General features: G+C 35.2%; 51 non-coding genes across 51 annotated transcripts; all 51 read left to right on the top strand.

Annotated features, from left to right (window-relative positions):
• Positions 1-338: 338 nt before the first annotated feature.
• On the top strand, positions 339-411 carry Trnaa-agc (transfer RNA alanine (anticodon AGC)). The gene has a single exon. It is a non-coding gene; the product is annotated as a tRNA-Ala (tRNA).
• A 2,440-nt stretch (positions 412-2,851) lies between these two features.
• On the top strand, positions 2,852-2,924 carry Trnaa-agc (transfer RNA alanine (anticodon AGC)). Its single transcript has one exon. It is a non-coding gene; the product is annotated as a tRNA-Ala (tRNA).
• Positions 2,925-3,355: 431 nt separating this feature from the next.
• On the top strand, positions 3,356-3,428 carry Trnaa-agc (transfer RNA alanine (anticodon AGC)). The gene has a single exon. It is a non-coding gene; the product is annotated as a tRNA-Ala (tRNA).
• Positions 3,429-4,109: 681 nt separating this feature from the next.
• On the top strand, positions 4,110-4,182 carry Trnaa-agc (transfer RNA alanine (anticodon AGC)). The gene has a single exon. It is a non-coding gene; the product is annotated as a tRNA-Ala (tRNA).
• A 178-nt stretch (positions 4,183-4,360) lies between these two features.
• On the top strand, positions 4,361-4,433 carry Trnaa-agc (transfer RNA alanine (anticodon AGC)). Its single transcript has one exon. It is a non-coding gene; the product is annotated as a tRNA-Ala (tRNA).
• A 178-nt stretch (positions 4,434-4,611) lies between these two features.
• On the top strand, positions 4,612-4,684 carry Trnaa-ugc (transfer RNA alanine (anticodon UGC)). The gene has a single exon. It is a non-coding gene; the product is annotated as a tRNA-Ala (tRNA).
• Positions 4,685-4,862: 178 nt separating this feature from the next.
• Trnaa-agc (transfer RNA alanine (anticodon AGC)) lies at positions 4,863-4,935 on the top strand. The gene has a single exon. It is a non-coding gene; the product is annotated as a tRNA-Ala (tRNA).
• A 178-nt stretch (positions 4,936-5,113) lies between these two features.
• On the top strand, positions 5,114-5,186 carry Trnaa-agc (transfer RNA alanine (anticodon AGC)). Its single transcript has one exon. It is a non-coding gene; the product is annotated as a tRNA-Ala (tRNA).
• Positions 5,187-5,364: 178 nt separating this feature from the next.
• Trnaa-agc (transfer RNA alanine (anticodon AGC)) lies at positions 5,365-5,437 on the top strand. Its single transcript has one exon. It is a non-coding gene; the product is annotated as a tRNA-Ala (tRNA).
• A 429-nt stretch (positions 5,438-5,866) lies between these two features.
• Positions 5,867-5,939, top strand: Trnaa-agc (transfer RNA alanine (anticodon AGC)). Its single transcript has one exon. It is a non-coding gene; the product is annotated as a tRNA-Ala (tRNA).
• A 429-nt stretch (positions 5,940-6,368) lies between these two features.
• Trnaa-agc (transfer RNA alanine (anticodon AGC)) lies at positions 6,369-6,441 on the top strand. The gene has a single exon. It is a non-coding gene; the product is annotated as a tRNA-Ala (tRNA).
• Positions 6,442-6,619: 178 nt separating this feature from the next.
• Positions 6,620-6,692, top strand: Trnaa-agc (transfer RNA alanine (anticodon AGC)). The gene has a single exon. It is a non-coding gene; the product is annotated as a tRNA-Ala (tRNA).
• Positions 6,693-6,870: 178 nt separating this feature from the next.
• Trnaa-agc (transfer RNA alanine (anticodon AGC)) lies at positions 6,871-6,943 on the top strand. The gene has a single exon. It is a non-coding gene; the product is annotated as a tRNA-Ala (tRNA).
• Positions 6,944-7,121: 178 nt separating this feature from the next.
• On the top strand, positions 7,122-7,194 carry Trnaa-agc (transfer RNA alanine (anticodon AGC)). The gene has a single exon. It is a non-coding gene; the product is annotated as a tRNA-Ala (tRNA).
• Positions 7,195-7,623: 429 nt separating this feature from the next.
• Positions 7,624-7,696, top strand: Trnaa-agc (transfer RNA alanine (anticodon AGC)). Its single transcript has one exon. It is a non-coding gene; the product is annotated as a tRNA-Ala (tRNA).
• A 430-nt stretch (positions 7,697-8,126) lies between these two features.
• Trnaa-agc (transfer RNA alanine (anticodon AGC)) lies at positions 8,127-8,199 on the top strand. The gene has a single exon. It is a non-coding gene; the product is annotated as a tRNA-Ala (tRNA).
• A 429-nt stretch (positions 8,200-8,628) lies between these two features.
• Trnaa-agc (transfer RNA alanine (anticodon AGC)) lies at positions 8,629-8,701 on the top strand. Its single transcript has one exon. It is a non-coding gene; the product is annotated as a tRNA-Ala (tRNA).
• A 178-nt stretch (positions 8,702-8,879) lies between these two features.
• On the top strand, positions 8,880-8,952 carry Trnaa-agc (transfer RNA alanine (anticodon AGC)). Its single transcript has one exon. It is a non-coding gene; the product is annotated as a tRNA-Ala (tRNA).
• Positions 8,953-9,632: 680 nt separating this feature from the next.
• On the top strand, positions 9,633-9,705 carry Trnaa-agc (transfer RNA alanine (anticodon AGC)). The gene has a single exon. It is a non-coding gene; the product is annotated as a tRNA-Ala (tRNA).
• Positions 9,706-10,889: 1,184 nt separating this feature from the next.
• Positions 10,890-10,962, top strand: Trnaa-agc (transfer RNA alanine (anticodon AGC)). The gene has a single exon. It is a non-coding gene; the product is annotated as a tRNA-Ala (tRNA).
• A 931-nt stretch (positions 10,963-11,893) lies between these two features.
• Positions 11,894-11,966, top strand: Trnaa-agc (transfer RNA alanine (anticodon AGC)). The gene has a single exon. It is a non-coding gene; the product is annotated as a tRNA-Ala (tRNA).
• Positions 11,967-12,648: 682 nt separating this feature from the next.
• On the top strand, positions 12,649-12,721 carry Trnaa-agc (transfer RNA alanine (anticodon AGC)). The gene has a single exon. It is a non-coding gene; the product is annotated as a tRNA-Ala (tRNA).
• Positions 12,722-13,150: 429 nt separating this feature from the next.
• Trnaa-ugc (transfer RNA alanine (anticodon UGC)) lies at positions 13,151-13,223 on the top strand. Its single transcript has one exon. It is a non-coding gene; the product is annotated as a tRNA-Ala (tRNA).
• A 178-nt stretch (positions 13,224-13,401) lies between these two features.
• On the top strand, positions 13,402-13,474 carry Trnaa-ugc (transfer RNA alanine (anticodon UGC)). The gene has a single exon. It is a non-coding gene; the product is annotated as a tRNA-Ala (tRNA).
• Positions 13,475-14,154: 680 nt separating this feature from the next.
• Trnaa-agc (transfer RNA alanine (anticodon AGC)) lies at positions 14,155-14,227 on the top strand. The gene has a single exon. It is a non-coding gene; the product is annotated as a tRNA-Ala (tRNA).
• A 178-nt stretch (positions 14,228-14,405) lies between these two features.
• Positions 14,406-14,478, top strand: Trnaa-agc (transfer RNA alanine (anticodon AGC)). Its single transcript has one exon. It is a non-coding gene; the product is annotated as a tRNA-Ala (tRNA).
• A 178-nt stretch (positions 14,479-14,656) lies between these two features.
• On the top strand, positions 14,657-14,729 carry Trnaa-agc (transfer RNA alanine (anticodon AGC)). The gene has a single exon. It is a non-coding gene; the product is annotated as a tRNA-Ala (tRNA).
• Positions 14,730-15,660: 931 nt separating this feature from the next.
• Positions 15,661-15,733, top strand: Trnaa-agc (transfer RNA alanine (anticodon AGC)). The gene has a single exon. It is a non-coding gene; the product is annotated as a tRNA-Ala (tRNA).
• Positions 15,734-15,911: 178 nt separating this feature from the next.
• Positions 15,912-15,984, top strand: Trnaa-agc (transfer RNA alanine (anticodon AGC)). Its single transcript has one exon. It is a non-coding gene; the product is annotated as a tRNA-Ala (tRNA).
• A 178-nt stretch (positions 15,985-16,162) lies between these two features.
• On the top strand, positions 16,163-16,235 carry Trnaa-agc (transfer RNA alanine (anticodon AGC)). Its single transcript has one exon. It is a non-coding gene; the product is annotated as a tRNA-Ala (tRNA).
• A 931-nt stretch (positions 16,236-17,166) lies between these two features.
• Trnaa-agc (transfer RNA alanine (anticodon AGC)) lies at positions 17,167-17,239 on the top strand. Its single transcript has one exon. It is a non-coding gene; the product is annotated as a tRNA-Ala (tRNA).
• A 178-nt stretch (positions 17,240-17,417) lies between these two features.
• On the top strand, positions 17,418-17,490 carry Trnaa-agc (transfer RNA alanine (anticodon AGC)). Its single transcript has one exon. It is a non-coding gene; the product is annotated as a tRNA-Ala (tRNA).
• Positions 17,491-17,668: 178 nt separating this feature from the next.
• Trnaa-agc (transfer RNA alanine (anticodon AGC)) lies at positions 17,669-17,741 on the top strand. Its single transcript has one exon. It is a non-coding gene; the product is annotated as a tRNA-Ala (tRNA).
• Positions 17,742-19,425: 1,684 nt separating this feature from the next.
• On the top strand, positions 19,426-19,498 carry Trnaa-agc (transfer RNA alanine (anticodon AGC)). The gene has a single exon. It is a non-coding gene; the product is annotated as a tRNA-Ala (tRNA).
• Positions 19,499-19,676: 178 nt separating this feature from the next.
• Trnaa-agc (transfer RNA alanine (anticodon AGC)) lies at positions 19,677-19,749 on the top strand. The gene has a single exon. It is a non-coding gene; the product is annotated as a tRNA-Ala (tRNA).
• A 178-nt stretch (positions 19,750-19,927) lies between these two features.
• Positions 19,928-20,000, top strand: Trnaa-agc (transfer RNA alanine (anticodon AGC)). Its single transcript has one exon. It is a non-coding gene; the product is annotated as a tRNA-Ala (tRNA).
• A 931-nt stretch (positions 20,001-20,931) lies between these two features.
• Trnaa-agc (transfer RNA alanine (anticodon AGC)) lies at positions 20,932-21,004 on the top strand. Its single transcript has one exon. It is a non-coding gene; the product is annotated as a tRNA-Ala (tRNA).
• A 178-nt stretch (positions 21,005-21,182) lies between these two features.
• Positions 21,183-21,255, top strand: Trnaa-agc (transfer RNA alanine (anticodon AGC)). Its single transcript has one exon. It is a non-coding gene; the product is annotated as a tRNA-Ala (tRNA).
• A 429-nt stretch (positions 21,256-21,684) lies between these two features.
• On the top strand, positions 21,685-21,757 carry Trnaa-agc (transfer RNA alanine (anticodon AGC)). The gene has a single exon. It is a non-coding gene; the product is annotated as a tRNA-Ala (tRNA).
• A 178-nt stretch (positions 21,758-21,935) lies between these two features.
• On the top strand, positions 21,936-22,008 carry Trnaa-agc (transfer RNA alanine (anticodon AGC)). The gene has a single exon. It is a non-coding gene; the product is annotated as a tRNA-Ala (tRNA).
• Positions 22,009-22,186: 178 nt separating this feature from the next.
• Trnaa-agc (transfer RNA alanine (anticodon AGC)) lies at positions 22,187-22,259 on the top strand. Its single transcript has one exon. It is a non-coding gene; the product is annotated as a tRNA-Ala (tRNA).
• A 680-nt stretch (positions 22,260-22,939) lies between these two features.
• Trnaa-agc (transfer RNA alanine (anticodon AGC)) lies at positions 22,940-23,012 on the top strand. Its single transcript has one exon. It is a non-coding gene; the product is annotated as a tRNA-Ala (tRNA).
• A 678-nt stretch (positions 23,013-23,690) lies between these two features.
• On the top strand, positions 23,691-23,763 carry Trnaa-agc (transfer RNA alanine (anticodon AGC)). Its single transcript has one exon. It is a non-coding gene; the product is annotated as a tRNA-Ala (tRNA).
• Positions 23,764-23,941: 178 nt separating this feature from the next.
• On the top strand, positions 23,942-24,014 carry Trnaa-agc (transfer RNA alanine (anticodon AGC)). The gene has a single exon. It is a non-coding gene; the product is annotated as a tRNA-Ala (tRNA).
• Positions 24,015-24,443: 429 nt separating this feature from the next.
• On the top strand, positions 24,444-24,516 carry Trnaa-agc (transfer RNA alanine (anticodon AGC)). Its single transcript has one exon. It is a non-coding gene; the product is annotated as a tRNA-Ala (tRNA).
• A 178-nt stretch (positions 24,517-24,694) lies between these two features.
• On the top strand, positions 24,695-24,767 carry Trnaa-agc (transfer RNA alanine (anticodon AGC)). The gene has a single exon. It is a non-coding gene; the product is annotated as a tRNA-Ala (tRNA).
• Positions 24,768-25,196: 429 nt separating this feature from the next.
• Trnaa-agc (transfer RNA alanine (anticodon AGC)) lies at positions 25,197-25,269 on the top strand. Its single transcript has one exon. It is a non-coding gene; the product is annotated as a tRNA-Ala (tRNA).
• Positions 25,270-25,447: 178 nt separating this feature from the next.
• On the top strand, positions 25,448-25,520 carry Trnaa-agc (transfer RNA alanine (anticodon AGC)). Its single transcript has one exon. It is a non-coding gene; the product is annotated as a tRNA-Ala (tRNA).
• A 429-nt stretch (positions 25,521-25,949) lies between these two features.
• Trnaa-agc (transfer RNA alanine (anticodon AGC)) lies at positions 25,950-26,022 on the top strand. Its single transcript has one exon. It is a non-coding gene; the product is annotated as a tRNA-Ala (tRNA).
• A 178-nt stretch (positions 26,023-26,200) lies between these two features.
• On the top strand, positions 26,201-26,273 carry Trnaa-agc (transfer RNA alanine (anticodon AGC)). The gene has a single exon. It is a non-coding gene; the product is annotated as a tRNA-Ala (tRNA).
• Positions 26,274-26,451: 178 nt separating this feature from the next.
• On the top strand, positions 26,452-26,524 carry Trnaa-agc (transfer RNA alanine (anticodon AGC)). Its single transcript has one exon. It is a non-coding gene; the product is annotated as a tRNA-Ala (tRNA).
• The last annotated feature ends 7 nt before the right edge of the window (positions 26,525-26,531 follow it).

The raw sequence follows: 26,531 nt of genomic DNA, 5'->3' as shown, positions 1-26,531 counted from the left end.
TAATTGCAGACAAGTGCCTTCAAGCTTTTAATATTTTCATTTATTCATAAAATATTGGGATTATGATAGTAGGAGAAAGCGGACATGGGCAATTAGCTCAGATGGTAGAGCGCTCGCTTAGCATGTTAGAGGTACGGGGGATCGATGCCCCGATTCTCCACTTGTTTAATACTTTTTTAATTTTCTGAGGCATATATATGACTAGACCTTATTTAATTATCTGGAAATTTTTGAATTAAAGTAAAATGTCTTTACTTGCAGACAAGTGCCTTCAAGCTTTTAATATTTTCATTTATTCATAAAATATTGGGATTATGATAGTAGGAGAATGCGGACATGGGGAATTAGCTCAGATGGTAGAGCGCTCGCTTAGCATGCGAGAGGTACGGGGATCGATGCCCCGATTCTCCACTTGTTTAATACTTTTTTAATTTTCTGAGGCATATATATGACTAGACCTTATTTAATTATCTGGAAATTTTTGAATTAAAGTAAAATGTCTTTAATTGCAGACAAGTGCCTTCAAGCTTTTAATATTTTCATTTATTCATAAAATATTGGGATTATGATAGTAGGAGAATGCGGACATGGGGAATTAGCTCAGATGGTAGAGCGCTCGCTTAGCATGCGAGAGGTCCGGGGTCGATGCCCTGATTCTCCACTTGTTTAATACTTTTTTAATTTTCTGAGGCATATATATGACTAGACCTTATTTGATTATCTGGAAATTTTTGAATTCAAGTAAAATGTCTTTAATTGCAGACAAGTGCCTTCAAGCTTTTAATATTTTCATTTATTCATAAAATATTGGGATTATGATAGTAGGAGAATACGGACATGGGGAATTAGCTCAGATGGTAGAGCGCTCGCTTAGCATGCGAGAGGTACGGGGATCGATGCTCCGATTCTCCACTTGTTTAATACTTTTTTAATTTTCTGAGGCATATATATGACTAGACCTTATTTAATTATCTGGAAATTTTTGAATTCAAGTAAAATGTCTTTAATTGCAGACAAGTGCCTTCAAGCTTTTAATATTTTCATTTATTCATAAAATATTGGGATTATGATAGTAGGAGAATGCGGACATGGGGAATTAGCTCAGATGGTAGAGCGCTCGCTTAGCATGCGAGAGGTACGGGAATCGATGCCCCGATTCTCCACTTGTTTAATACTTTTTTTAATTTTCTGAGGCATATATATGACTAGACCTTATTTAATTATCTGGAAATTTTTGAATTAAAGTAAAATGTCTTTAATTGCAGACAAGTGCCTTCAAGCTTTTAATATGTTCATTTATTCATAAAATATTGGGATTATGATAGTAGGAGAATGCGGACATGGGGAATTAGCTCAGATGGTAGAACGCTCGCTTAGCATGCGAGAGGTACGGGGATCGATGCCCCGATTCTCCACTTGTTTAATACTTTTTTAATTTTCTGAGGCATATATATGACTAGACCTTATTTAATTATCTGGAAATTTTTGAATTAAAGTAAAATGTCTTTACTTGCAGACAAGTGCCTTCAAGCTTTTAATATTTTCATTTATTCATAAAATATTGGGATTATGATAGTAGGAGAATGCGGACATGGTGAATTAGCTCAGATGGTAGAGCGCTCGCTTAGCATGCGAGAAGTACGGGGATCGATGCCCCGATTCTCCACTTGTTTAATACTTTTTGTAATTTTCTGAGGCATATATATGACTAGACCTTATTTGATTATCTGGAAATTTTTGAATTCAAGTAAAATGTCTTTAATTGCAGACAAGTGCCTTCAAGCTTTTAATATTTTCATTTATTCATAAAATATTGGGATTATGATAGTAGGAGAATGCGGACATGGGGAATTATCTCAGATGGTAGAGCGCTCGCTTAGCATGCGAGAGGTACGGGGATCGATGCCCCGATTCTCCACTTGTTTAATACTTTTTTTAATTTTCTGAGGCATATATATGACTAGACCTTATTTGATTATCTGGAAATTTTTGAATTCAAGTAAAATGTCTTTAATTGCAGACAAGTGCCTTCAAGCTTTTAATATTTTCATTTATTCATAAAATATTGGGATTATGATAGTAGGAGAATGCGGACATGGGGAATTAGCTCAGATGGTAGAGCGCTCGCTTAGCATGCGAGAGGTACGGGCATCGATGCCCCGATTCTCCACTTGTTTAATACTTTTTTTAATTTTCTGAGGCATATATATGACTAGACCTTATTTAATTATCTGGAAATTTTTGAATTCAAGTAAAATGTCTTTAATTGCGGACAAGTGCCTTCAAGCTTTTAATATTTTCATTTATTCATAAAATATTGGGATTATGATAGTAGGAGAATGCGGACATGGGGAATATGCTCAGATGGTAGAGCGCTCGCTTAGCATGCGAGAGGTACGGGGATCGATGCCCCGATTCTCCACTTGTTTAATACTTTTTTAATTTTCTGAGGCATATATATGACTAGACCTTATTTAATTATCTGGAAATTTTTGAATTCAAGTAAAATGTCTTTAATTGCAGACAAGTGCCTTCAAGCTTTTAATATTTTCATTTATTCATAAAATATTGGGATTATGATAGTAGGAGAATGCGGACATGGGGAATTAGCTCAGATGGTAGAACGCTCGCTTAGCATGCGAGAGGTACGGGGATCGATGCCCCGATTCTCCACTTGTTTAATACTTTTTTAATTTTCTGAGGCATATATATGACTAGACCTTATTTAATTATCTGGAAATTTTTGAATTAAAGTAAAATGTCTTTACTTGCAGACAAGTGCCTTCAAGCTTTTAATATTTTCATGTATTCATAAAATATTGGGATTATGATAGTAGGAGAATGCGGACATGGGGAATTAGCTCAGATGGTAGAGCGCTCGCTTAGCATGCGAGAGGTACGGGGATCGATGCCCCGATTCTCCACTTGTTTAATACTTTTTTTTAATTTTCTGAGGCATATATATGACTAGACCTTATTTAATTATCTGGAAATTTTTGAATTCAAGTAAAATGTCTTTAATTGCAGACAAGTGCCTTCTAGCTTTTAATATGTTCATTTATTCATAAAATATTGGGATTATGATAGTAGGAGAATGCGGACATGGGGAATTAGCTCAGATGGTAGAACGCTCGCTTAGCATGCGAGAGGTACGGGGATCGATGCCCCGATTCTCCACTTGTTTAATACTTTTTTAATTTTCTGAGGCATATATATGACTAGACCTTATTTAATTATCTGGAAATTTTTGAATTAAAGTAAAATGTCTTTACTTGCAGACAAGTGCCTTCAAGCTTTTAATATTTTCATTTATTCATAAAATATTGGGATTATGATAGTAGGAGAATTCGGACATGGGGAATTAGCTCAGATGGTAGAGCGCTCGCTTAGCATGCGAGAGGTACGGGGATCGATGCCCCGATTCTCCACTTGTTTAATACTTTTTTAATTTTCTGAGGCATATATATGACTAGACCTTGTTTAATTATCTGGAAATTTTTGAATTCAAGTAAAATGTCTTTAATTGCAGACAAGTGCCTTCAAGCTTTTAATATTTTCATTTATTAATAAAATATTGGGATTATGATAGTAGGAGAATGCGGACATGGGGAATTAGCTCAGATGGTAGAGCGCTCGCTTAGCATGCGAGAGGTACGGGGATCGATGCCCCGATTCAACACTTGTTTAATACTTTTTGTAATTTTCTGAGGCATATATATGACTAGACCTTATTTGATTATCTGGAAATTTTTGAATTCAAGTAAAATGTCTTTAATTGCAGACAAGTGCCTTCAAGCTTTTAATATTTTCATTTATTCATAAAATATTGGGATTATGATAGTAGGAGAATGCGGACATGGGGAAATAGCTCAGATGGTAGAGCGCTCGCTTAGTATGCGAGAAATACGGGGATCGATGCCCCGATTCGCCACTTGTTTAATACTTTTTTAATTTTCTGAGGCATATATATGACTAGACCTTATTTAATTATCTGGAAATTTTTGAATTAAAGTAAAATGTCTTTAATTGCAGACAAGTTCCTTCAAGCTTTTAATATTTTCATTTATTCATAAAATATTGGGATTATGATAGTAGGAGAATGCGGACATGGGGAATTAGCTCAGATGGTAGAGCGCTCGCTTAGCATGCGAGAGGTACGGGGATCGATGCCCCGATTCTCCACTTGTTTAATACTTTTTTAATTTTCTGAGGCATATATATGACTAGACCTTATTTAATTATCTGGAAATTTTTGAATTAAAGTAAAATGTCTTTACTTGCAGACAAGTTCCTTTAAGCTTTTAATATTTTCATTTATTCATAAAATATTGGGATTATGATAGTAGGAGAATGCGGACATGGGGAATTAGCTCAGATGGTAGAGCGCTCGCTTAGCATGCGAGAGGTACGGGGATCGATGCCCCGATTCTCCACTTGTTAAACACTTTTTTAATTTTCTGAGGCATATATATGACTAGACCTTATTTAATTATCTGGAAATTTTTGAATTCAAGTAAAATGTCTTTACTTGCAGACAAGTGCCTTCAAGCTTTTAATATTTTCATTTATTCATAAAATATTGGGATTATGATAGTAGGAGAACGCGGACATGGGGAATTAGCTCAGATGGTAGAGCGCTCGCTTTGCATGCGAGAGGTACGGGGATCGATGCCCCGATTCTCCACTTGTTTAATACTTTTTTAATTTTCTGAGGCATATATATGACTAGACCTTATTTAATTATCTGGAAATTTTTGAATTCAAGTAAAATGTCTTTAATTGCAGACAAGTGCCTTCAAGCTTTTAATATTTTCATTTATTCATAAAATATTGGGATTATGATAGTAGGAGAATGCGGACATGGGGAATTAGCTCAGATGGTAGAGCGCTCGCTTAGCATGCGAGAGGTACGGGGATCGATGCCCCGATTCTCCACTTGTTTAATACTTTTTTAATTTTCTGAGGCATATATATGACTAGACCTTATTTAATTATCTGGAAATTTTTGAATTAAAGTAAAATGTCTTTACTTGCAGACAAGTGCCTTCAAGCTTTTAATATTTTCATTTATTCATAAAATATTGGGATTAAAATAGTAGGAGAATGCGGACATGGGGAATTAGCTCAGATGGTAGAGCGCTCGCTTAGCATGCGAGAGGTACGGGGATCGATGCCCCGATTCTCCACTTGTTTAATACTATTTTAATTTTCTGAGGCATATATATGACTAGACCTTATTTAATTATCTGGAAATTTTTGAATTAAAGTAAAATGTCTTTACTTGCAGACAAGTGCCTGCAAGCTTTTAATATTTTCATTTATTCATAAAATATTGGGATTATGACAGTAGGAGAATGCGGACATGGGGAATTAGCTCAGATGGTAGAGCGCTCGCTTAGCATGCGAGAGGTACGGGGATCGATGCCCCGATTCTCCACTTGTTTAATACTTTTTTAATTTTCTGAGGCATATATATGACTAGACCTTATTTAATTATCTGGAAATTTTTGAATTAAAGTAAAATGTCTTTACTTGCAGACAAGTACCTTCAAGCTTTTAATATTTTCATTTATTCATAAAATATTGTGATTATGATAGTAAGAGAATGCGGACATGGGGAATTAGCTCAGATGGTAGAGCGATCGCTTAGCATGCGAGAGGTACGGGGATCGATGCCCCGATTCTCCACTTGTTTAATACTTTTTTAATTTTCTGAGGCATATATATGACTAGACCTTATTTAATTATCTGGAAATTTTTGAATTCAAGTAAAATGTCTTTACTTGCAGACAAGTACCTTCAAGCTTTTAATATTTTCATTTATTCATAAAATATTGGGATTATGATAGTAAGAGAATGCGGACATGGGGAATTAGCTCAGATGGTAGAGCGCTCGCTTAGCATGCGAGAGGTACGGGGATCGATGCCCCGATTCTCCACTTGTTTAATACTTTTTTAATTTTCTGAGGCATATATATGACTAGACCTTATTTAATTATCTGGAAATTTTTGAATTCAAGTAACATGTCTTTAATTGCAGACAAGTGCCTTCAAGCTTTTAATATTTTCATTTATTCATAAAATATTGGGATTATGATAGTAGGAGAATGCGGACATGGGGAATTAGCTCAGATGGTAGAACGCTCGCTTAGCATGCGAGAGGTACGGGGATCGATGCCCGGATTCTCCACTTGTTTAATACTATTTAAATTTTCTGAGGCATATATATGACTAGACCTTATTTAATTATCTGGAAATTTTTGAATTAAAGTAAAATGTCTTTACTTGCAGACAAGTGCCTTCGAGGTGTTTATATTTTCATTTATTCATAAAATATTGGGATTATGACAGTAGGAGAATGCGGACATGGGGAATTAGCTCAGATGGTAGAGCGCTCGCTTAGCATGCGAGAGGTACGGGGATCGATGCCCCGATTCTCCACTTGTTTAATACTTTTTTAATTTTCTGAGGCATATATATGACTAGACCTTATTTAATTATCTGGAAATTTTTGAATTAAAGTAAAATGTCTTTACTTGCAGACAAGTGCCTTCAAGCTTTTAATATTTTCATTTATTCATAAAATATTGGGATTATGATAGTAGGAGAATGCGGACATGGGGAATTAGCTCAGATGGTAGAGCGCTCGCTTAGCATGCGAGAGGTACGGGGATCGATGCCCCGATTCTCCACTTGTTTAATACTTTTTTAATTTTCTGAGGCATATATATGACTAGACCTTATTTAATTATCTGGAAATTTTTGAATTAAAGTAAAATGTCTTTACTTGCAGACAAGTGCCTTCAAGCTTTTAATATTTTCATTTATTCATAAAATATTGGGATTAAAATAGTAGGAGAATGCGGACATGGGGAATTAGCTCAGATGGTAGAGCGCTCGCTTAGCATGCGAGAGGTACGGGGATCGATGCCCCGATTCTCCACTTGTTTAATACTATTTTAATTTTCTGAGGCATATATATGACTAGACCTTATTTAATTATCTGGAAATTTTTGAATTAAAGTAAAATGTCTTTACTTGCAGACAAGTGCCTGCAAGCTTTTAATATTTTCATTTATTCATAAAATATTGGGATTATGACAGTAGGAGAATGCGGACATGGGGAATTAGCTCAGATGGTAGAGCGCTCGCTTAGCATGCGAGAGGTACGGGGATCGATGCCCCGATTCTCCACTTGTTTAATACTTTTTTAATTTTCTGAGGCATATATATGACTAGACCTTATTTAATTATCTGGAAATTTTTGAATTAAAGTAAAATGTCTTTACTTGCAGACAAGTACCTTCAAGCTTTTAATATTTTCATTTATTCATAAAATATTGTGATTATGATAGTAAGAGAATGCGGACATGGGGAATTAGCTCAGATGGTAGAGCGATCGCTTAGCATGCGAGAGGTACGGGGATCGATGCCCCGATTCTCCACTTGTTTAATACTTTTTTAATTTTCTGAGGCATATATATGACTAGACCTTATTTAATTATCTGGAAATTTTTGAATTAAAGTAAAATGTCTTTACTTGCAGACAAGTACCTTCAAGCTTTTAATATTTTCATTTATTCATAAAATATTGGGATTATGATAGTAAGAGAATGCGGACATGGGGAATTAGCTCAGATGGTAGAGCGCTCGCTTAGCATGCGAGAGGTACGGGGATCGATGCCCCGATTCTCCACTTGTTTAATACTTTTTTAATTTTCTGAGGCATATATATGACTAGACCTTATTTAATTATCTGGAAATTTTTGAATTCAAGTAACATGTCTTTAATTGCAGACAAGTGCCTTCAAGCTTTTAATATTTTCATTTATTCATAAAATATTGGGATTATGATAGTAGGAGAATGCGGACATGGGGAATTAGCTCAGATGGTAGAACGCTCGCTTTAGGATGCGAGAGGTACGGGGATCGATGCCCGGATTCTCCACTTGTTTAATACTATTTAAATTTTCTGAGGCATATATATGACTAGACCTTATTTAATTATCTGGAAATTTTTGAATTAAAGTAAAATGTCTTTACTTGCAGACAAGTGCCTTCAAGGTGTTTATATTTTCATTTATTCATAAAATATTGGGATTATGACAGTAGGAGAATGCGGACATGGGGAATTAGCTCAGATGGTAGAGCGCTCGCTTAGCATGCGAGAGGTACGGGGATCGATGCCCCGATTCTCCACTTGTTTAATACTTTTTTAATTTTCTGAGGCATATATATGACTAGACCTTATTTAATTATCTGGAAATTTTTGAATTAAAGTAAAATGTCTTTACTTGCAGACAAGTACCTTCAAGCTTTTAATATTTTCATTTATTCATAAAATATTGTGATTATGATAGTAAGAGAATGCGGACATGGGGAATTAGCTCAGATGGTAGAGCGATCGCTTAGCATGCGAGAGGTACGGGGATCGATGCCCCGATTCTCCACTTGTTTAATACTTTTTTAATTTTCTGAGGCATATATATGACTAGACCTTATTTAATTATCTGGAAATTTTTGAATTCAAGTAAAATGTCTTTACTTGCAGACAAGTACCTTCAAGCTTTTAATATTTTCATTTATTCATAAAATATTGTGATTATGATAGTAGGAGAATGCGGACATGGGGAATTAGCTCAGATGGTAGAGCGCTCGCTTAGCATGCGAGAGGTACGGGGATCGATACCCCGATTCTCCACTTGTTTCATACTTTCTTAATTTTCTGAGGCATATATATGACTAGACCTTATTTAATTATCTGGAAATTTTTGAATTAAAGTAAAATGTCTTTAATTGCAGACAAGTGCCTTCAAGCTTTTAATATTTTCATTTATTCATAAAATATTGGGATTATGATAGTAGGAGAATGCGGACATGGGGAATTAGCTCAGATGGTAGAGCGCTCGCTTAGCATGCGAGAGGTACGGGGATCGATGCCCCGATTCTCCACTTGTTTAATACTTTTTTAATTTTCTGAGGCATATATATGACTAGACCTTATTTAATTATCTGGAAATTTTTGAATTCAAGTAACATGTCTTTAATTGCAGACAAGTGCCTTCAAGCTTTTAATATTTTCATTTATTCATAAAATATTGGGATTATGATAGTAGGAGAATGCGGACATGGGGAATTAGCTAAGATGGGAGAGCGCTCGCTTAGCATGCGAGAGGTACGGGGATCGATGCCCCGATTCTCCACTTGTTTCATACTTTTTTAATTTTCTGAGGCATATATATGACTAGACCTTATTTAATTATCTGGAAATTTTTGAATTAAAGTAAAATGTCTTTACTTGCAGACAAGTGCCTTCAAGCTTTTAATATTTTCATTTATTCATAAAATATTGGGATTATGATAGTAGGAGAATGCGGACATGGGGAATTAGCTCAGATGGTAGAACGCTCGCTTAGCATGCGAGAGGTACGGGGATCGATGCCCGGATTCTCCACTTGTTTAATACTATTTTAATTTTCTGAGGCATATATATGACTAGACCTTATTTAATTATCTGGAAATTTTTGAATTAAAGTAAAATGTCTTTACTTGCAGACAAGTGCCTTCAAGCTTTTAATATTTTCATTTATTCATAAAATATTGGAATTATGATAGTAGGAGAATGCGGACATGGGGAATTAGCTCAGATGGTAGAGCGCTCGCTTAGCATGCGAGAGGTACGGGGATCGATGCCCCGATTCTCCACTTGTTTAATACTTTTTTAATTTTCTGAGGCATATATATGACTAGACCTTATTTAATTATCTGGAAATTTTTGAATTAAAGTAAAATGTCTTTACTTGCAGACAAGTACCTTCAAGCTTTTAATATTTTCATTTATTCATAAAATATTGTGATTATGATAGTAGGAGAAGGCGGACATGGGGAATAAGCTCAGATGGTAGAGCGCTCGCTTAGCATGCGAGAGGTACGGGGATCGATGCCCCGATTCTCCACTTGTTTAATACTTTTTTAATTTTCTGAGGCATATATATGACTAGACCTTATTTAATTATCTGGAAATTTTTGAATTCAAGTAAAATGTCTTTAATTGCAGACAAGTGCCTTCAAGCTTTTAATATTTTAATTTATTCATAAAATATTGGGATTATGATAGTAGGAGAATGCGGACATGGGGAATTAGCTCCGATGGTAGAGCGCTCGCTTAGCATGCGAGAGGTACGGGGATCGATGCCCCGATTCTCCACTTGTTTAATACTTTTTTTAATTTTCTGAGGCATATATATGACTAGACCTTATTTGATTATCTGGAAATTTTTGAATTCAAGTAAAATGTCTTTAATTGCAGACAAGTGCCTTCAAGCTTTTAATATTTTCATTTATTCATAAAATATTGGGATTATGATAGGGGGAGAATGCGGACATGGGGAATTAGCTCAGATGGTAGTGCGCTCGCTTAGCATGCGAGAGGTACGGGGATCGATGCCCCGATTCTCCACTTGTTTAAAACCTTTTTAATTTTCTGAGGAATATATATGACTAGACCTTATTTAATTATCTGGAAATTTTTGAATTCAAGTAAAATGTCTTTAATTGCAGACAAGTGCCTTCAAGCTTTTAATATTTTCATTTATTCATAAAATATTGGGATTATGAGAGTAGGAGAATGCGGATATGGGGAATTAGCTCAGATGGTAGAGCGCTCGCTTAGCATGCGAGAGGTACGGGGATCGATGCCCGGATTCTCCACTTGTTTAATACTTTTTTTAATTTTCTGAGGCATATATATGACTAGACCTTATTTAATTATCTGGAAATTTTTGAATTCAAGTAAAATGTCTTTACTTGCAGACAAGTACCTTCAAGCTTTTAATATTTTCATTTATTCATAAAATATTGTGATTATGATAGTAGGAGAATGCGGACATGGGGAATTAGCTCAGATGGTAGAGCGCTCGCTTAGCATGCGAGAGGTACGGGGATCGATACCCCGATTCTCCACTTGTTTCATACTTTTTTAATTTTCTGAGGCATATATATGACTAGACCTTATTTAATTATCTGGAAATTTTTGAATTAAAGTAAAATGTCTTTAATTGCAGACAAGTGCCTTCAAGCTTTTAATATTTTCATTTATTCATAAAATATTGGGATTATGATAGTAGGAGAATGCGGACATGGGGAATTAGCTCAGATGGTAGAGCGCTGTCTTAGCATGCGAGAGGTACGGGGATCGATGCCCCGATTCTCCACTTGTTTAATACTTTTTTAATTTTCTGAGGCATATATATGACTAGACCTTATTTAATTATCTGGAAATTTTTGAATTCAAGTAACATGTCTTTAATTGCAGACAAGTGCCTTCAAGCTTTTAATATTTTCATTTATTCATAAAATATTGGGATTATGATAGTAGGAGAATGCGGACATGGGGAATTAGCTAAGATGGGAGAGCGCTCGCTTAGCATGCGAGAGGTACGGGGATCGATGCCCCGATTCTCCACTTGTTTAATACTTTTTTAATTTTCTGAGGCATATATATGACTAGACCTTATTTAATTATCTGGAAATTTTTGAATTAAAGTAAAATGTCTTTACTTGCAGACAAGTGCCTTCAAGCTTTTAATATTTTCATTTATTCATAAAATATTGGGATTATGATAGTAGGAGAATGCGGACATGGGGAATTAGCTCAGATGGTAGAACGCTCGCTTAGCATGCGAGAGGTACGGGGATCGATGCCCGGATTCTCCACTTGTTTAATACTATTTTAATTTTCTGAGGCATATATATGACTAGACCTTATTTAATTATCTGGAAATTTTTGAATTAAAGTAAAATGTCTTTACTTGCAGACAAGTGCCTTCAAGCTTTTAATATTTTCATTTATTCATAAAATATTGGAATTATGATAGTAGGAGAATGCGGACATGGGGAATTAGCTCAGATGGTAGAGCGCTCGCTTAGCATGCGAGAGGTACGGGGATCGATGCCCCGATTCTCCACTTGTTTAATACTTTTTTTAATTTTCTGAGGCATATATATGACTAGACCTTATTTGATTATCTGGAAATTTTTGAATTCAAGTAAAATGTCTTTAATTGCAGACAAGTGCCTTCAAGCTTTTAATATTTTCATTTATTCATAAAATATTGGGATTATGATAGGGGGAGAATGCGGACATGGGGAATTAGCTCAGATGGTAGTGCGCTCGCTTAGCATGCGAGAGGTACGGGGATCGATGCCCCGATTCTCCACTTGTTTAAAACCTTTTTAATTTTCTGAGGAATATATATGACTAGACCTTAGTTAATTATCTGGAAATTTTTGAATTCAAGTAAAATGTCTTTAATTGCAGACAAGTGCCTTCAAGCTTTTAATATTTTCATTTAGTCATAAAATATTGGGATTATGAGAGTAGGAGAATGCGGATATGGGGAATTAGCTCAGATGGTAGAGCGCTCGCTTAGCATGCGAGAGGTACGGGGATCGATGCCCGGATTCTCCACTTGTTTAATACTTTTTTTAATTTTCTGAGGCATATATATGACTAGACCTTATTTAATTATCTGGAAATTTTTGAATTAAAGTAAAATGTCTTTACTTGCAGACAAGTGCCTTCAAGCTTTTAATATTTTCATTTATTCATAAAATATTGGGATTAAAATAGTAGGAGAATGCGGACATGGGGAATTAGCTCAGATGGTAGAGCGCTCGCTTAGCATGCGAGAGGTACGGGGATCGATGCCCCGATTCTCCACTTGTTTAATACTATTTTAATTTTCTGAGGCATATATATGACTAGACCTTATTTAATTATCTGGAAATTTTTGAATTCAAGTAAAATGTCTTTACTTGCAGACAAGTGCCTTCAAGCTTTTAATATTTTCATGTGTTCATAAAATATTGGGATTATGATAGTAGGAGAATGCGGACATGGGGAATTAGCCCAGATGGTAGAGCGCTCGCTTAGCATGCGAGAGGTACGGGGATCGATGCCCCGATTCTCCACTTGTTTAATACTTTTTTAATTTTCTGAGGCATATATATGACTAGACCTTTTTTAATTATCTGGAAATTTTTGAATTCAAGTAAAATGTCTTTACTTGCAGACAAGTGCCTTCAAGCTTTTAATATTTTCATTTATTCATAAAATATTGGGATTATGATAGTAGGAGAATGCGGACATGGGGAATTAGCTCAGTTGGTAGAGCGCTCGCTTTGCATGCGAGAGGTACGGGGATCGATGCCCCGATTCTCCACTTGTTTAATACTTTTTTAATTTTCTGAGGCATATATATGACTAGACCTTATTTAATTATCTGGAAATTTTTGAATTCAAGTAAAATGTCTTTACTTGCAGACAAGTGCCTTCAAGCTTTTAATATTTTCATTTATTCATAAAATATTGGGATTATGATAGTAGGAGAATGCGGACATGGGGAATTAGCTCAGATGGTAGAGCGCTCGCTTTGCATGCGAGAGGTACGGGGATCGATGCCCCGATTCTCCACTTGTTTAATACTTTTTTAATTTTCTGAGGCATATATATGACTAGACCTTATTTAATTATCTGGAAATTTTTGAATTCAAGTAAAATGTCTTTAATTGCAGGCAAGTTCCTTCAAGCTTTTAATATTTTCATTTATTCATAAAATATTGGGATTATGATAGTAGGAGAATGCGGACATGGGAAATTAGCTCAGATTGTAGAGCGCTCGCTTAGCATGCGAGAGGTACGGGGATCGATGCCCCGATTCTCCACTTGTTTAATACTTTTTTAATTTTCTGAGGCATATATATGACTAGACCTTATTTAATTATCTGGAAATTTTTGAATTAAAGTAAAATGTCTTTACTTGCAGACAAGTGCCTTCAAGCTTTTAATATTTTCATTTATTCATAAAATATTGGGATTAAAATAGTAGGAGAATGCGGACATGGGGAATTAGCTCAGATGGTAGAGCGCTAACTTAGCATGGGAGAGGTACGGGGATCGATGCCCCGATTCTCCACTTGTTTAATACTATTTTAATTTTCTGAGGCATATATATGACTAGACCTTATTTAATTATCTGGAAATTTTTGAATTCAAGTAAAATGTCTTTACTTGCAGACAAGTGCCTTCAAGCTTTTAATATTTTCATTTATTCATAAAATATTCGGATTATGATAGTAAGAGAATGCGGACATGGGGAATTAGCTCAGATGGTAGAGCGCTCGCTTAGCATGCGAGAGGTACGGGGATCGATGCCCCGATTCTCCACTTGTTTAATACTTTTTTAATTTTCTGAGGCATATATATGACTAGACCTTATTTAATATTCTGGAAATTTTTGAATTCAAGTAAAATGTCTTTACTTGCAGACAAGTACCTTCAAGCTTTTAATATTTTCATTTATTCATAAAATATTGTGATTATGATAGTAAGAGAATGCGGACATGGGGAATTAGCTCAGATGGTAGAGCGCTCGCTTAGCATGCGAGAGGTACGGGGATCGATGCCCCGATTCTCCACTTGTTTCATACTTTTTTAATTTTCTGAGGCATATATATGACTAGACCTTATTTAATTATCTGGAAATTTTTGAATTCAAGTAAAATGTCTTTAATTGCAGACAAGTGCCTTCAAGCTTTTAATATTTTCATTTATTCATTAAATATTGGGATTATGATAGTAGGAGAATGCGGACATGGGGAATTAGCTCAGATGGTAGAGCGCTCGCTTAGCATGCGAGAGGTACGGGGATCGATGCCCCGATTCTCCACTTGTTTAATACTTTTTTAATTTTCTGAGGCATATATATGACTAGACCTTATTTAATTATCTGGAAATTTTTGAATTCAAGTAACATGTCTTTAATTGCAGACAAGTGCCTTCAAGCTTTTAATATTTTCATTTATTCATAAAATATTGGGATTATGATAGTAGGAGAATGCGGACATGGGGAATTAGCTAAGATGGGAGAGCGCTCGCTTAGCATGCGAGAGGTACGGGGATCGATGCCCCGATTCTCCACTTGTTTAATACTTTTTTAATTTTCTGAGGCATATATATGACTAGACCTTATTTAATTATCTGGAAATTTTTGAATTAAAGTAAAATGTCTTTACTTGCAGACAAGTGCCTTCAAGCTTTTAATATTTTCATTTATTCATAAAATATTGGGATTATGATAGTAGGAGAATGCGGACATGGGGAATTAGCTCAGATGGTAGAACGCTCGCTTAGCATGCGAGAGGTACGGGGATCGATGCCCGGATTCTCCACTTGTTTAATACTATTTTAATTTTCTGAGGCGTATATATGACTAGACCTTATTTAATTATCTGGAAATTTTTGAATTACAGTAAAATGTCTTTACTTGCAGACAAGTGCCTTCAAGCTTTTAATATTTTCATTTGTTCATAAAATATTGGAATTATGATAGTAGGAGAATGCGGACATGGGGAATTAGCTCAGATGTTAGAGCGCTTGCTTAGCATGCGAGAGGTACGGGGATTATTGCCCCGATTCTCCACTTGTTTAATACTTTTTTAATTTTCTGAGGCATATATATGACTAGACCTTATTTAATTAACTGGAAATTTTTGAATTAAAGTAAAATGTCTTTACTTGCAGACAAGTACCTTCAAGCTTTTAATATTTTCATTTATTCATAAAATATTGTTATTATGATAGTAAGAGAATGCGGACATGGGGAATTAGCTCAGATGGTAGAGCGCTCGCTTAGCATGCGAGAGGTACGGGGATCGATGCCCCGATTCTCCACTTGTTTAATACTTTTTTAATTTTCTGAGGCATATATATGATTAGACCTTATTTAATATTCTGGAAATTTTTGAATTCAAGTAAAATGTCTTTACTTGCAGACAAGTACCTTCAAGCTTTTAATATTTTCATTTATTCATAAAATATTGGGATTATGATAGTAAGAGAATGCGGACATGGGGAATTAGCTCAGATGGTAGAGCGCTCGCTTAGCATGCGAGAGGTACGGGGATCGATGCCCCGATTCTCCACTTGTTTCATACTTTTTTAATTTTCTGAGGCATATATATGACTAGACCTTATTTAATTATCTCGAAATTTTTGAATTCAAGTAAAATGTCTTTAATTGCAGACAAGTGCCTTCAAGCTTTTAATATTTTGATTTATTCATTAAATATTGCGATTATGATAGTAGGAGAATGCGGACATGGGGAATTAGCTCAGATGGAAGAGCGCTCGCTTAGCATGCGAGAGGTACGGGGATCGATGCCCCGATTCTCCACTTGTTTAATACTTTTTTAATTTTCTGAGGCATATATATGACTAGACCTTATTTAATTATCTGGAAATTTTTGAATTCAAGTAACATGTCTTTAATTGCAGACAAGTGCCTTCAAGCTTTTAATATTTTCATTTATTCATAAAATATTGGGATTATGATAGTAGGAGAATGCGGACATGGGGAATTAGCTAAGATGGGAGAGCGCTCGCTTAGCATGCGAGAGGTACGGGGATCGATGCCCCGATTCTCCACTTGTTTAATACTTTTTTAATTTTCTGAGGCATATATATGACTAGACCTTATTTAATTATCTGGAAATTTTTGAATTCAAGTAAAATGTCTTTACTTGCAGACAAGTGCCTTCAAGCTTTTAATATTTTCATTTATTCATAAAATATTGGGATTATGATAGTAGGAGAATGCGGACATGGGGAATTAGCTCAGATGGTAGAACGCTCGCTTAGCATGCGAGAGGTACGGGGATCGATGCCCGGATTCTCCACTTGTTTAATACTATTTTAATTTTCTGAGGCGTATATATGACTAGACCTTATTTAATTATCTGGAAATTTTTGAATTAAAGTAAAATGTCTTTACTTGCAGACAAGTGCCTTCAAGCTTTTAATATTTTCATTTATTCATAAAATATTGGAATTATGATAGTAGGAGAATGCGGACATGGGGAATTAGCTCAGATGTTAGAGCGCTTGCTTAGCATGCGAGAGGTACGGGGATTATTGCCCCGATTCTCCACTTGTTTAATACTTTTTTAATTTTCTGAGGCATATATATGACTAGACCTTATTTAATTAACTGGAAATTTTTGAATTAAAGTAAAATGTCTTTACTTGCAGACAAGTACCTTCAAGCTTTTAATATTTTCATTTATTCATAAAATATTGTTATTATGATAGTAAGAGAATGCGGACATGGGGAATTAGCTCAGATGGTAGAGCGCTCGCTTAGCATGCGAGAGGTACGGGGATCGATGCCCCGATTCTCCACTTGTTTAATACTTTTTTAATTTTCTGAGGCATATATATGATTAGACCTTATTTAATATTCTGGAAATTTTTGAATTCAAGTAAAATGTCTTTACTTGCAGACAAGTACCTTCAAGCTTTTAATATTTTCATTTATTCATAAAATATTGGGATTATGATAGTAAGAGAATGCGGACATGGGGAATTAGCTCAGATGGTAGAGCGCTCGCTTAGCATGCGAGAGGTACGGGGATCGATGCCCCGATTCTCCACTTGTTTCATACTTTTTTAATTTTCTGAGGCATATATATGACTAGACCTTATTTAATTATCTCGAAATTTTTGAATTCAAGTAAAATGTCTTTAATTGCAGACAAGTGCCTTCAAGCTTTTAATATTTTGATTTATTCATTAAATATTGCGATTATGATAGTAGGAGAATGCGGACATGGGGAATTAGCTCAGATGGAAGAGCGCTCGCTTAGCATGCGAGAGGTACGGGGATCGATGCCCCGATTCTCCACTTGTTTAATACTTTTTTAATTTTCTGAGGCATATATATGACTAGACCTTATTTAATTATCTGGAAATTTTTGAATTCAAGTAACATGTCTTTAATTGCAGACAAGTGCCTTCAAGCTTTTAATATTTTCATTTATTCATAAAATATTGGGATTATGATAGTAGGAGAATGCGGACATGGGGAATTAGCTAAGATGGGAGAGCGCTCGCTTAGCATGCGAGAGGTACGGGGATCGATGCCCCGATTCTCCACTTGTTTAATACTTTTTTAATTTTCTGAGGCATATATATGACTAGACCTTATTTAATTATCTGGAAATTTTTGAATTCAAGTAAAATGTCTTTACTTGCAGACAAGTGCCTTCAAGCTTTTAATATTTTCATTTATTCATAAAATATTGGGATTATGATAGTAGGAGAATGCGGACATGGGGAATTAGCTCAGATGGTAGAACGCTCGCTTAGCATGCGAGAGGTACGGGGATCGATGCCCGGATTCTCCACTTGTTTAATACTATTTTAATTTTCTGAGGCGTATATATGACTAGACCTTATTTAATTATCTGGAAATTTTTGAATTAAAGTAAAATGTCTTTACTTGCAGACAAGTGCCTTCAAGCTTTTAATATTTTCATTTATTCATAAAATATTGGAATTATGATAGTAGGAGAATGCGGACATGGGGAATTAGCTCAGATGGTAGAGCGCTCGCTTAGCATGCGAGAGGTACGGGGATTATTGCCCCGATTCTCCACTTGTTTAATACTTTTTTAATTTTCTGAGGCATATATATGACTAGACCTTATTTAATTATCTGGAAATTTTTGAATTCAAGTAAAATGTCTTTACTTGCAGACAAGTACCTTCAAGCTTTTAATATTTTCATTTATTCATAAAATATTGGGATTATGATAGTAGGAGAATGCGGACATGGGGAATTAGCTCAGATGGTAGATCGCTCGCTTAGCATGCGAGTGGTACGGGGATCGATACCCCGATTCTCCACTTGTTTAATACTTTTTTAATTTTCTGAGGCATATATATGACTAGACCTTATTTAATTATCTGGAAATTTTTGAATTAAAGTAAAATGTCTTTACTTGCAGACAAGTGCCTTCAAGCTTTTAATATTTTCATTTATTCATAAAATATTGGGATTATGATAGTAGGAGAATGCGGACATGGGGAATTAGCTCAGATGGTAGAACGCTCGCTTAGCATGCGAGAGGTACGGGGATCGATGCCCGGATTCTCCACTTGTTTAATACTATTTTAATTTTCTGAGGCGTATATATGACAAGACCTTATTTAATTATCTGGAAATTTTTGAATTACAGTAAAATGTCTTTACTTGCAGACAAGTGCCTTCAAGCTTTTAATATTTTCATTTATTCATAAAATATTGGAATTATGATAGTAGGAGAATGCGGACATGGGGAATTAGCTCAGATGGTAGAGCGCTTGCTTAGCATGCGAGAGGTACGGGGATTATTGCCCCGATTCTCCACTTGTTTAATACTTTTTTAATTTTCTGAGGCATATATATGACTAGACCTTATTTAATTAACTGGAAATTTTTGAATTAAAGTAAAATGTCTTTACTTGCAGACAAGTACCTTCAAGCTTTTAATATTTTCATTTATTCATAAAATATTGTTATTATGATAGTAAGAGAATGCGGACATGGGGAATTAGCTCAGATGGTAGAGCGCTCGCTTAGCATGCGAGAGGTACGGGGATCGATGCCCCGATTCTCCACTTGTTTAATACTTTTTTAATTTTCTGAGGCATATATATGATTAGACCTTATTTAATATTCTGGAAATTTTTGAATTCAAGTAAAATGTCTTTACTTGCAGACAAGTACCTTCAAGCTTTTAATATTTTCATTTATTCATAAAATATTGGGATTATGATAGTAAGAGAATGCGGACATGGGGAATTAGCTCAGATGGTAGAGCGCTCGCTTAGCATGCGAGAGGTACGGGGATCGATGCCCCGATTCTCCACTTGTTTCATACTTTTTTAATTTTCTGAGGCATATATATGACTAGACCTTATTTAATTATCTCGAAATTTTTGAATTCAAGTAAAATGTCTTTAATTGCAGACAAGTGCCTTCAAGCTTTTAATATTTTGATTTATTCATTAAATATTGCGATTATGATAGTAGGAGAATGCGGACATGGGGAATTAGCTCAGATGGAAGAGCGCTCGCTTAGCATGCGAGAGGTACGGGGATCGATGCCCCGATTCTCCACTTGTTTAATACTTTTTTAATTTTCTGAGGCATATATATGACTAGACCTTATTTAATTATCTGGAAATTTTTGAATTCAAGTAACATGTCTTTAATTGCAGACAAGTGCCTTCAAGCTTTTAATATTTTCATTTATTCATAAAATATTGGGATTATGATAGTAGGAGAATGCGGACATGGGGAATTAGCTAAGATGGGAGAGCGCTCGCTTAGCATGCGAGAGGTACGGGGATCGATGCCCCGATTCTCCACTTGTTTAATACTTTTTTAATTTTCTGAGGCATATATATGACTAGACCTTATTTAATTATCTAGAAATTTTTGAATTCAAGTAAAATGTCTTTACTTGCAGACAAGTGCCTTCAAGCTTTTAATATTTTCATTTATTCATAAAATATTGGGATTATGATAGTAGGAGAATGCGGACATGGGGAATTAGCTCAGATGGTAGAACGCTCGCTTAGCATGCGAGAGGTACGGGGATCGATGCCCGGATTCTCCACTTGTTTAATACTATTTTAATTTTCTGAGGCGTATATATGACTAGACCTTATTTAATTATCTGGAAATTTTTGAATTAAAGTAAAATGTCTTTACTTGCAGACAAGTGCCTTCAAGCTTTTAATATTTTCATTTATTCATAAAATATTGGAATTATGATAGTAGGAGAATGCGGACATGGGGAATTAGCTCAGATGGTAGAGCGCTCGCTTAGCATGCGAGAGGTACGGGGATTATTGCCCCGATTCTCCACTTGTTTAATACTTTTTTAATTTTCTGAGGCATATATATGACTAGACCTTATTTAATTATCTGGAAATTTTTGAATTCAAGTAAAATGTCTTTACTTGCAGACAAGTACCTTCAAGCTTTTAATATTTTCATTTATTCATAAAATATTGTGATTATGATAGTAGGAGAATGCGGACATGGGGAATTAGCTCAGATGGTAGAGCGCTCGCTTAGCATGCGAGAGGTACGGGGATCGATGCCCCGATTCTCCACTTGTTTCATACTTTTTTAATTTTCTGAGGCATATATATGACTAGACCTTATTTAATTATCTGGAAATTTTTGAATTCAAGTAAAATGTCTTTAATTGCAGACAAGTGCCTTCAAGCTTTTTATATTTTTATTTATTCATAAAATATTGGGATTATGATAGTACGAGAATGCGGACATGGGGAATTAGCTCAGATGGTAGAGCGCTCGCTTAGCATGCGAGAGGTACGGGGATCGATGCCCCGATTCTCCACTTGTTTAATACTTTTTTAATTTTCTGATGCATATATATGACTAGACCTTATTTAATTATCTGGAAATTTTTGAATTAAAGTAAAATGTCTTTACTTGCAGACAAGTGCCTTCAAGCTTTCAATATTTTCATTTATTCATAAAATATTGGGATTAAAATAGTAGGAGAATGCGGACATGGGGAATTAGCTCAGATGGTAGAGCGCTCGCTTAGCATGCGAGAGGTACGAGGATCGATGCCCCGATTCTCCACTTGTTTAATACTATTTTAATTTTCTGAGGCATATATATGACTAGACCTTATTTAATTATCTGGAAATTTTTGAATTAAAGTAAAATGTCTTTACTTGCAGACAAGTGCCTTCAAGCTTTTAATATTTTCATTTATTCATAAAATATTGGGATTATGACAGTAGGAGAATGCGGACATGGGGAATTAGCTCAGATGGTAGAGCGCTCGCTTAGCATGCGAGAGGTACGGGGATCGATGCCCCGATTCTCCACTTGTTTAATACTTTTTTAATTTTCTGAGGAATATATATGACTAGACCTTATTTAATTATCTGGAAATTTTTGAATTAAAGTAAAATGTCTTTACTTGCAGACAAGTACCTTCAAGCTTTTAATATTTTCATTTATTCATAAAATATTGTGATTATGATAGTAAGAGAATGCGTACATGGGGAATTAGCTCAGATGGTAGAGCGCTCGCTTAGCATGCGAGAGGTACGGGGATCGATGCCCCGATTCTCCACTTGTTTAATACTTTTTTAATTTTCTGAGGCATATATATGACTAGACCTTATTTAATTATCTGGAAATTTTTGAATTAAAGTAAAATGTCTTTACTTGCAGACAAGTGCCTTCAAGCTTTTAATATTTTCATTTATTCATAAAATATTGGGATTATGATAGTAAGAGAATGCGGACATGGGGAATTAGCTCAGATGGTAGAGCGCTCGCTTAGCATGCGAGAGGTACGGGGATCGATGCCCCGATTCTCCACTTGTTTCATACTTTTTTAATTTTCTGAGGCATATATATGACTAGACCTTATTTAATTATCTGGAAATTTTTGAATTCAAGTAAAATGTCTTTAATTGCAGACAAGTGCCTTCAAGCTTTTAATATTTTCATTTATTCATAAAATATTGGGATTATGATAGTAGGAGAATGCGGACATGGGGAATTAGCTCAGATGGTAGAGCGCTCGCTTAGCATGCGAGAGGTACGGGGATCGATGTCCCGATTCTCCACTTGTTTAATACTTTTTTAATTTTCTGAGGCATATATATGACTAGACCTTATTTAATTATCTGGAAATTTTTGAATTCAAGTAACATGTCTTTAATTGCAGACAAGTGCCTTCAAGCTTTTAATATTTTAATTGATTCATAAAATATTGGGATTATGATAGTAGGAGAATGCGGACATTGGGAATTAGCTAAGATGGGAGAGCGCTCGCTTAGCATGCGAGAGGTACGGGGATCGATGCCCCGATTCTCCACTTGTTTAATACTTTTTTAATTTTCTGAGGCATATATATGACTAGACCTTATTTAATTATCTGGAAATTTTTGAATTAAAGTAAAATGTCTTTACTTGCAGACAAGTGCCTTCAAGCTTTTAATATTTTCATTTATTCATAAAATATTGGGATTATGATAGTAGGAGAATGCGGACATGGGGAATTAGCTCAGATGGTAGAGCGCTCGCTTAGCATGCGAGAGGTACGGGGATCGATGCCCCGATTCTCCACTTGTTTAATACTTTTTTAATTTTCTGAGGCATATATATGACTAGACCTTATTTAATTATCTGGAAATTTTTGAATTCAAGTAAAATGTCTTTAATTGCAGACAAGTGCCTTCAAGCTTTTAATATTTTCATTTTGTCATAAAATATTGGGATTATGATAGTAGGAGAATGCGGACATGGGCAATTAGCTCAGATGGTAGAGCGCTCGCTTAGCATGCGAGAGGTACGGGGATCGATGCCCCGATTCTCCACTTGTTTAATACTTTTTTAATTTTCTGAGGCATATCTTACTAGACCTTATTTAATTATCTGGAAATTTTTGAATTAAAGTAAAATGTCTTTACTTGCAGACAAGTGCCTTCAAGCTTTTAATATTTTCATTTATTCATAAAATATTGGGATTATGATAGTAGGAGAATACGGACATGGGGAATTAGCTCAGATGGTAGAGCGCTCGCTTAGCATGCGAGAGGTACGAGGATCGATGCCCCGATTCTCCACTTGTTTAATACTTTTTTAATTTTCTGAGGCATATATATGACTAGACCTTATTTAATTATCTGGAAATTTTTGAATTAAAGTAAAATGTCTTTAATTGCAGACAAGTACCTTCAAGCTTTTAATATTTTAATTTATTCATAAAATATTGGGATTATGATAGTAGGAGAATACGGACATGGGGAATTAGCTCAGATGGTAGAGCGCTCGCTTAGCATGCGAGAGGTACGGGGATCGATGCCCCGATTCTCCACTTGTTTAATACTTTTTTAATTTTCTGAGGCATATATATGACTAGACCTTATTTAATTATCTGGAAATTTTTGAATTCAAGTAAAATGTCTTTAATTGCAGACAAGTACCTTCAAGCTTTTAATATTTTCATTTATTCATAAAATATTGGGATTATGATAGTAGGAGAATGCGGACATGGGGAATTAGCTCAGATGGTAGAGCGCTCGCTTAGCATGCGAGAGGTACGGGGATCGATGCCCCGATTCTCCACTTGTTTAATACTTTTTTAATTTTCTGAGGCATATATATGACTAGACCTTATTTAATTATCTGGAAATTTTTGAATTAAAGTAAAATGTCTTTACTTGCAGACAAGTGCCTTCAAGCTTTCAATATTTTCATTTATTCATAAAATATTGGGATTAAAATAGTAGGAGAATGCGGACATGGGGAATTAGCTCAGATGGTAGAGCGCTCGCTAAGCATGCGAGAGGTACGAGGATCGATGCCCCGATTCTCCACTTGTTTAATACTATTTTAATTTTCTGAGGCATATATATGACTAGACCTTATTTAATTATCTGGAAATTTTTGAATTAAAGTAAAATGTCTTTACTTGCAGACAAGTGCCTTCAAGCTTTTAATATTTTCATTTATTCATAAAATATTGGGATTATGACAGTAGGAGAATGCGGACATGGGGAATTAGCTCAGATGGTAGAGCGCTCGCTTAGCATGCGAGAGGTACGGGGATCGATGCCCCGATTCTCCACTTGTTTAATACTTTTTTAATTTTCTGAGGCATATATATGACTAGACCTTATTTAATTATCTGGAAATTTTTGAATTAAAGTAAAATGTCTTTACTTGCAGACAAGTGCCTTCAAGCTTTTAATATTTTCATTTATTCATAAAATATTGGAATTATGATAGTAGGAGAATGCGGACATGGGGAATTAGCTCAGATGGTAGAGCGCTCGCTTAGCATGCGAGAGGTACGGGGATCGATGCCCCGATTCTCCACTTGTTTCATACTTTTTTAATTTTCTGAGGCATATATATGACTAGACCTTATTTAATTATCTGGAAATTTTTGAATTAAAGTAAAATGTCTTTAATTGCAGACAAGTGCCTTCAAGCTTTTTATATTTTTATTTATTCATAAAATATTGGGATTATGATAGTATGAGAATGCGGACATGGGGAATTAGCTCAGATGGTAGATCGCTCGCTTAGCATGCGAGAGGTACGGGGATCGATACCCCGACTCTCCACTTGTTTAATACTTTTTTAATTTTCTGAGGCATATATATGACTAGACCTTATTTAATTATCTGGAAATTTTTGGATTTAAGTAAAATGTCTTTACTTGCAGACAAGTGCCTTCAAGCTTTTAATATTTTCATTTATTCATAAAATATTGGGATTATGATAGTAGGAGAATACGGACATGGGGAATTAGCTCAGATGGTAGAGCGCTCGCTTAGCATGCGAGAGGTACGGGGATCGATGCCCCGATTCTCCACTTGTTTAATACTTTTTTAATTTTCTGAGGCATATATATGACTAGACCTTATTTAATTATCTGGAAATTTTTGAATTCAAGTAAAATGTCTTTAATTGCAGACAAGTACCTTCAAGCTTTTAATATTTTCATTTATTCATAAAATATTGTGATTATGATAGTAGGAGAATGCGGACATGGGGAATTAGCTCAGATGGTAGAGCGCTCGCTTAGCATGCGAGAGGTACGGGGATCGATGCCCCGATTCTCCACTTGTTTAATACTTTTTTAATTTTCTGAGGCATATATATGACTAGACCTTATTTAATTATCTGGAAATTTTTGAATTAAAGTAAAATGTCTTTACTTGCAGACAAGTGCCTTCAAGCTTTCAATATTTTCATTTATTCATAAAATATTGGGATTAAAATAGTAGGAGCATGCGGACATGGAGAATTAGCTCAAATGGTAGAGCGCTCGCTTAGCATGCGAGAGGTACGAGGATCGATGCCCCGATTCTCCACTTGTTTAATACTATTTTAATTTTCTGAGGCATATATATGACTAGACCTTATTTAATTATCTGGAAATTTTTGAATTAAAGTAAAATGTCTTTACTTGCAGACAAGTGCCTACAAGCTTTTAATATTTTCATTTATTCATAAAATATTGGGATTATGACAGTAGGAGAATGCGGACATGGGGAATTAGCTCAGATGGTAGAGCGCTCGCTTAGCATGCGAGAGGTACGGGGATCGATGCCCCGATTCTCCACTTGTTTAATACTTTTTTAATTTTCTGAGGCATATATATGACTAGACCTTATTTAATTATCTGGAAATTTTTGAATTAAAGTAAAATGTCTTTACTTGCAGACAAGTGCCTTCAAGCTTTTAATATTTTCATTTATTCATAAAATATTGGAATTATGATAGTAGGAGAATGCGGACATGGGGAATTAGCTCAGATGGTAGAGCGCTCGCTTAGCATGCGAGAGGTACGGGGATCGATGCCCCGATTCTCCACTTGTTTAATACTTTTTTAATTTTCTGAGGCATATATATGACTAGACCTTATTTAATTATCTGGAAATTTTTGAATTAAAGTAAAATGTCTTTACTTGCAGACAAGTACCTTCAAGCTTTTAATATTTTCATTTATTCATAAAATATTGTGATTATGATAGTAGGAGAATGCGGACATGGGGAATTAGCTCAGATGGTAGAGCGCTCGCTTAGCATGCGAGAGATACGGGGATCGATGCCCCGATTCTCCACTTGTTT

This window comes from Euprymna scolopes, chromosome 2 (assembly GCF_053919585.1).
Source record: "Euprymna scolopes isolate OS-2025 chromosome 2, ASM5391958v1, whole genome shotgun sequence".
Taxonomy (NCBI): Eukaryota; Metazoa; Mollusca; class Cephalopoda; order Sepiida; family Sepiolidae; genus Euprymna; species Euprymna scolopes.
Note: the sequence above shows the minus strand (reverse complement) of the source record. Positions and strands in the feature narration are given on the sequence as shown.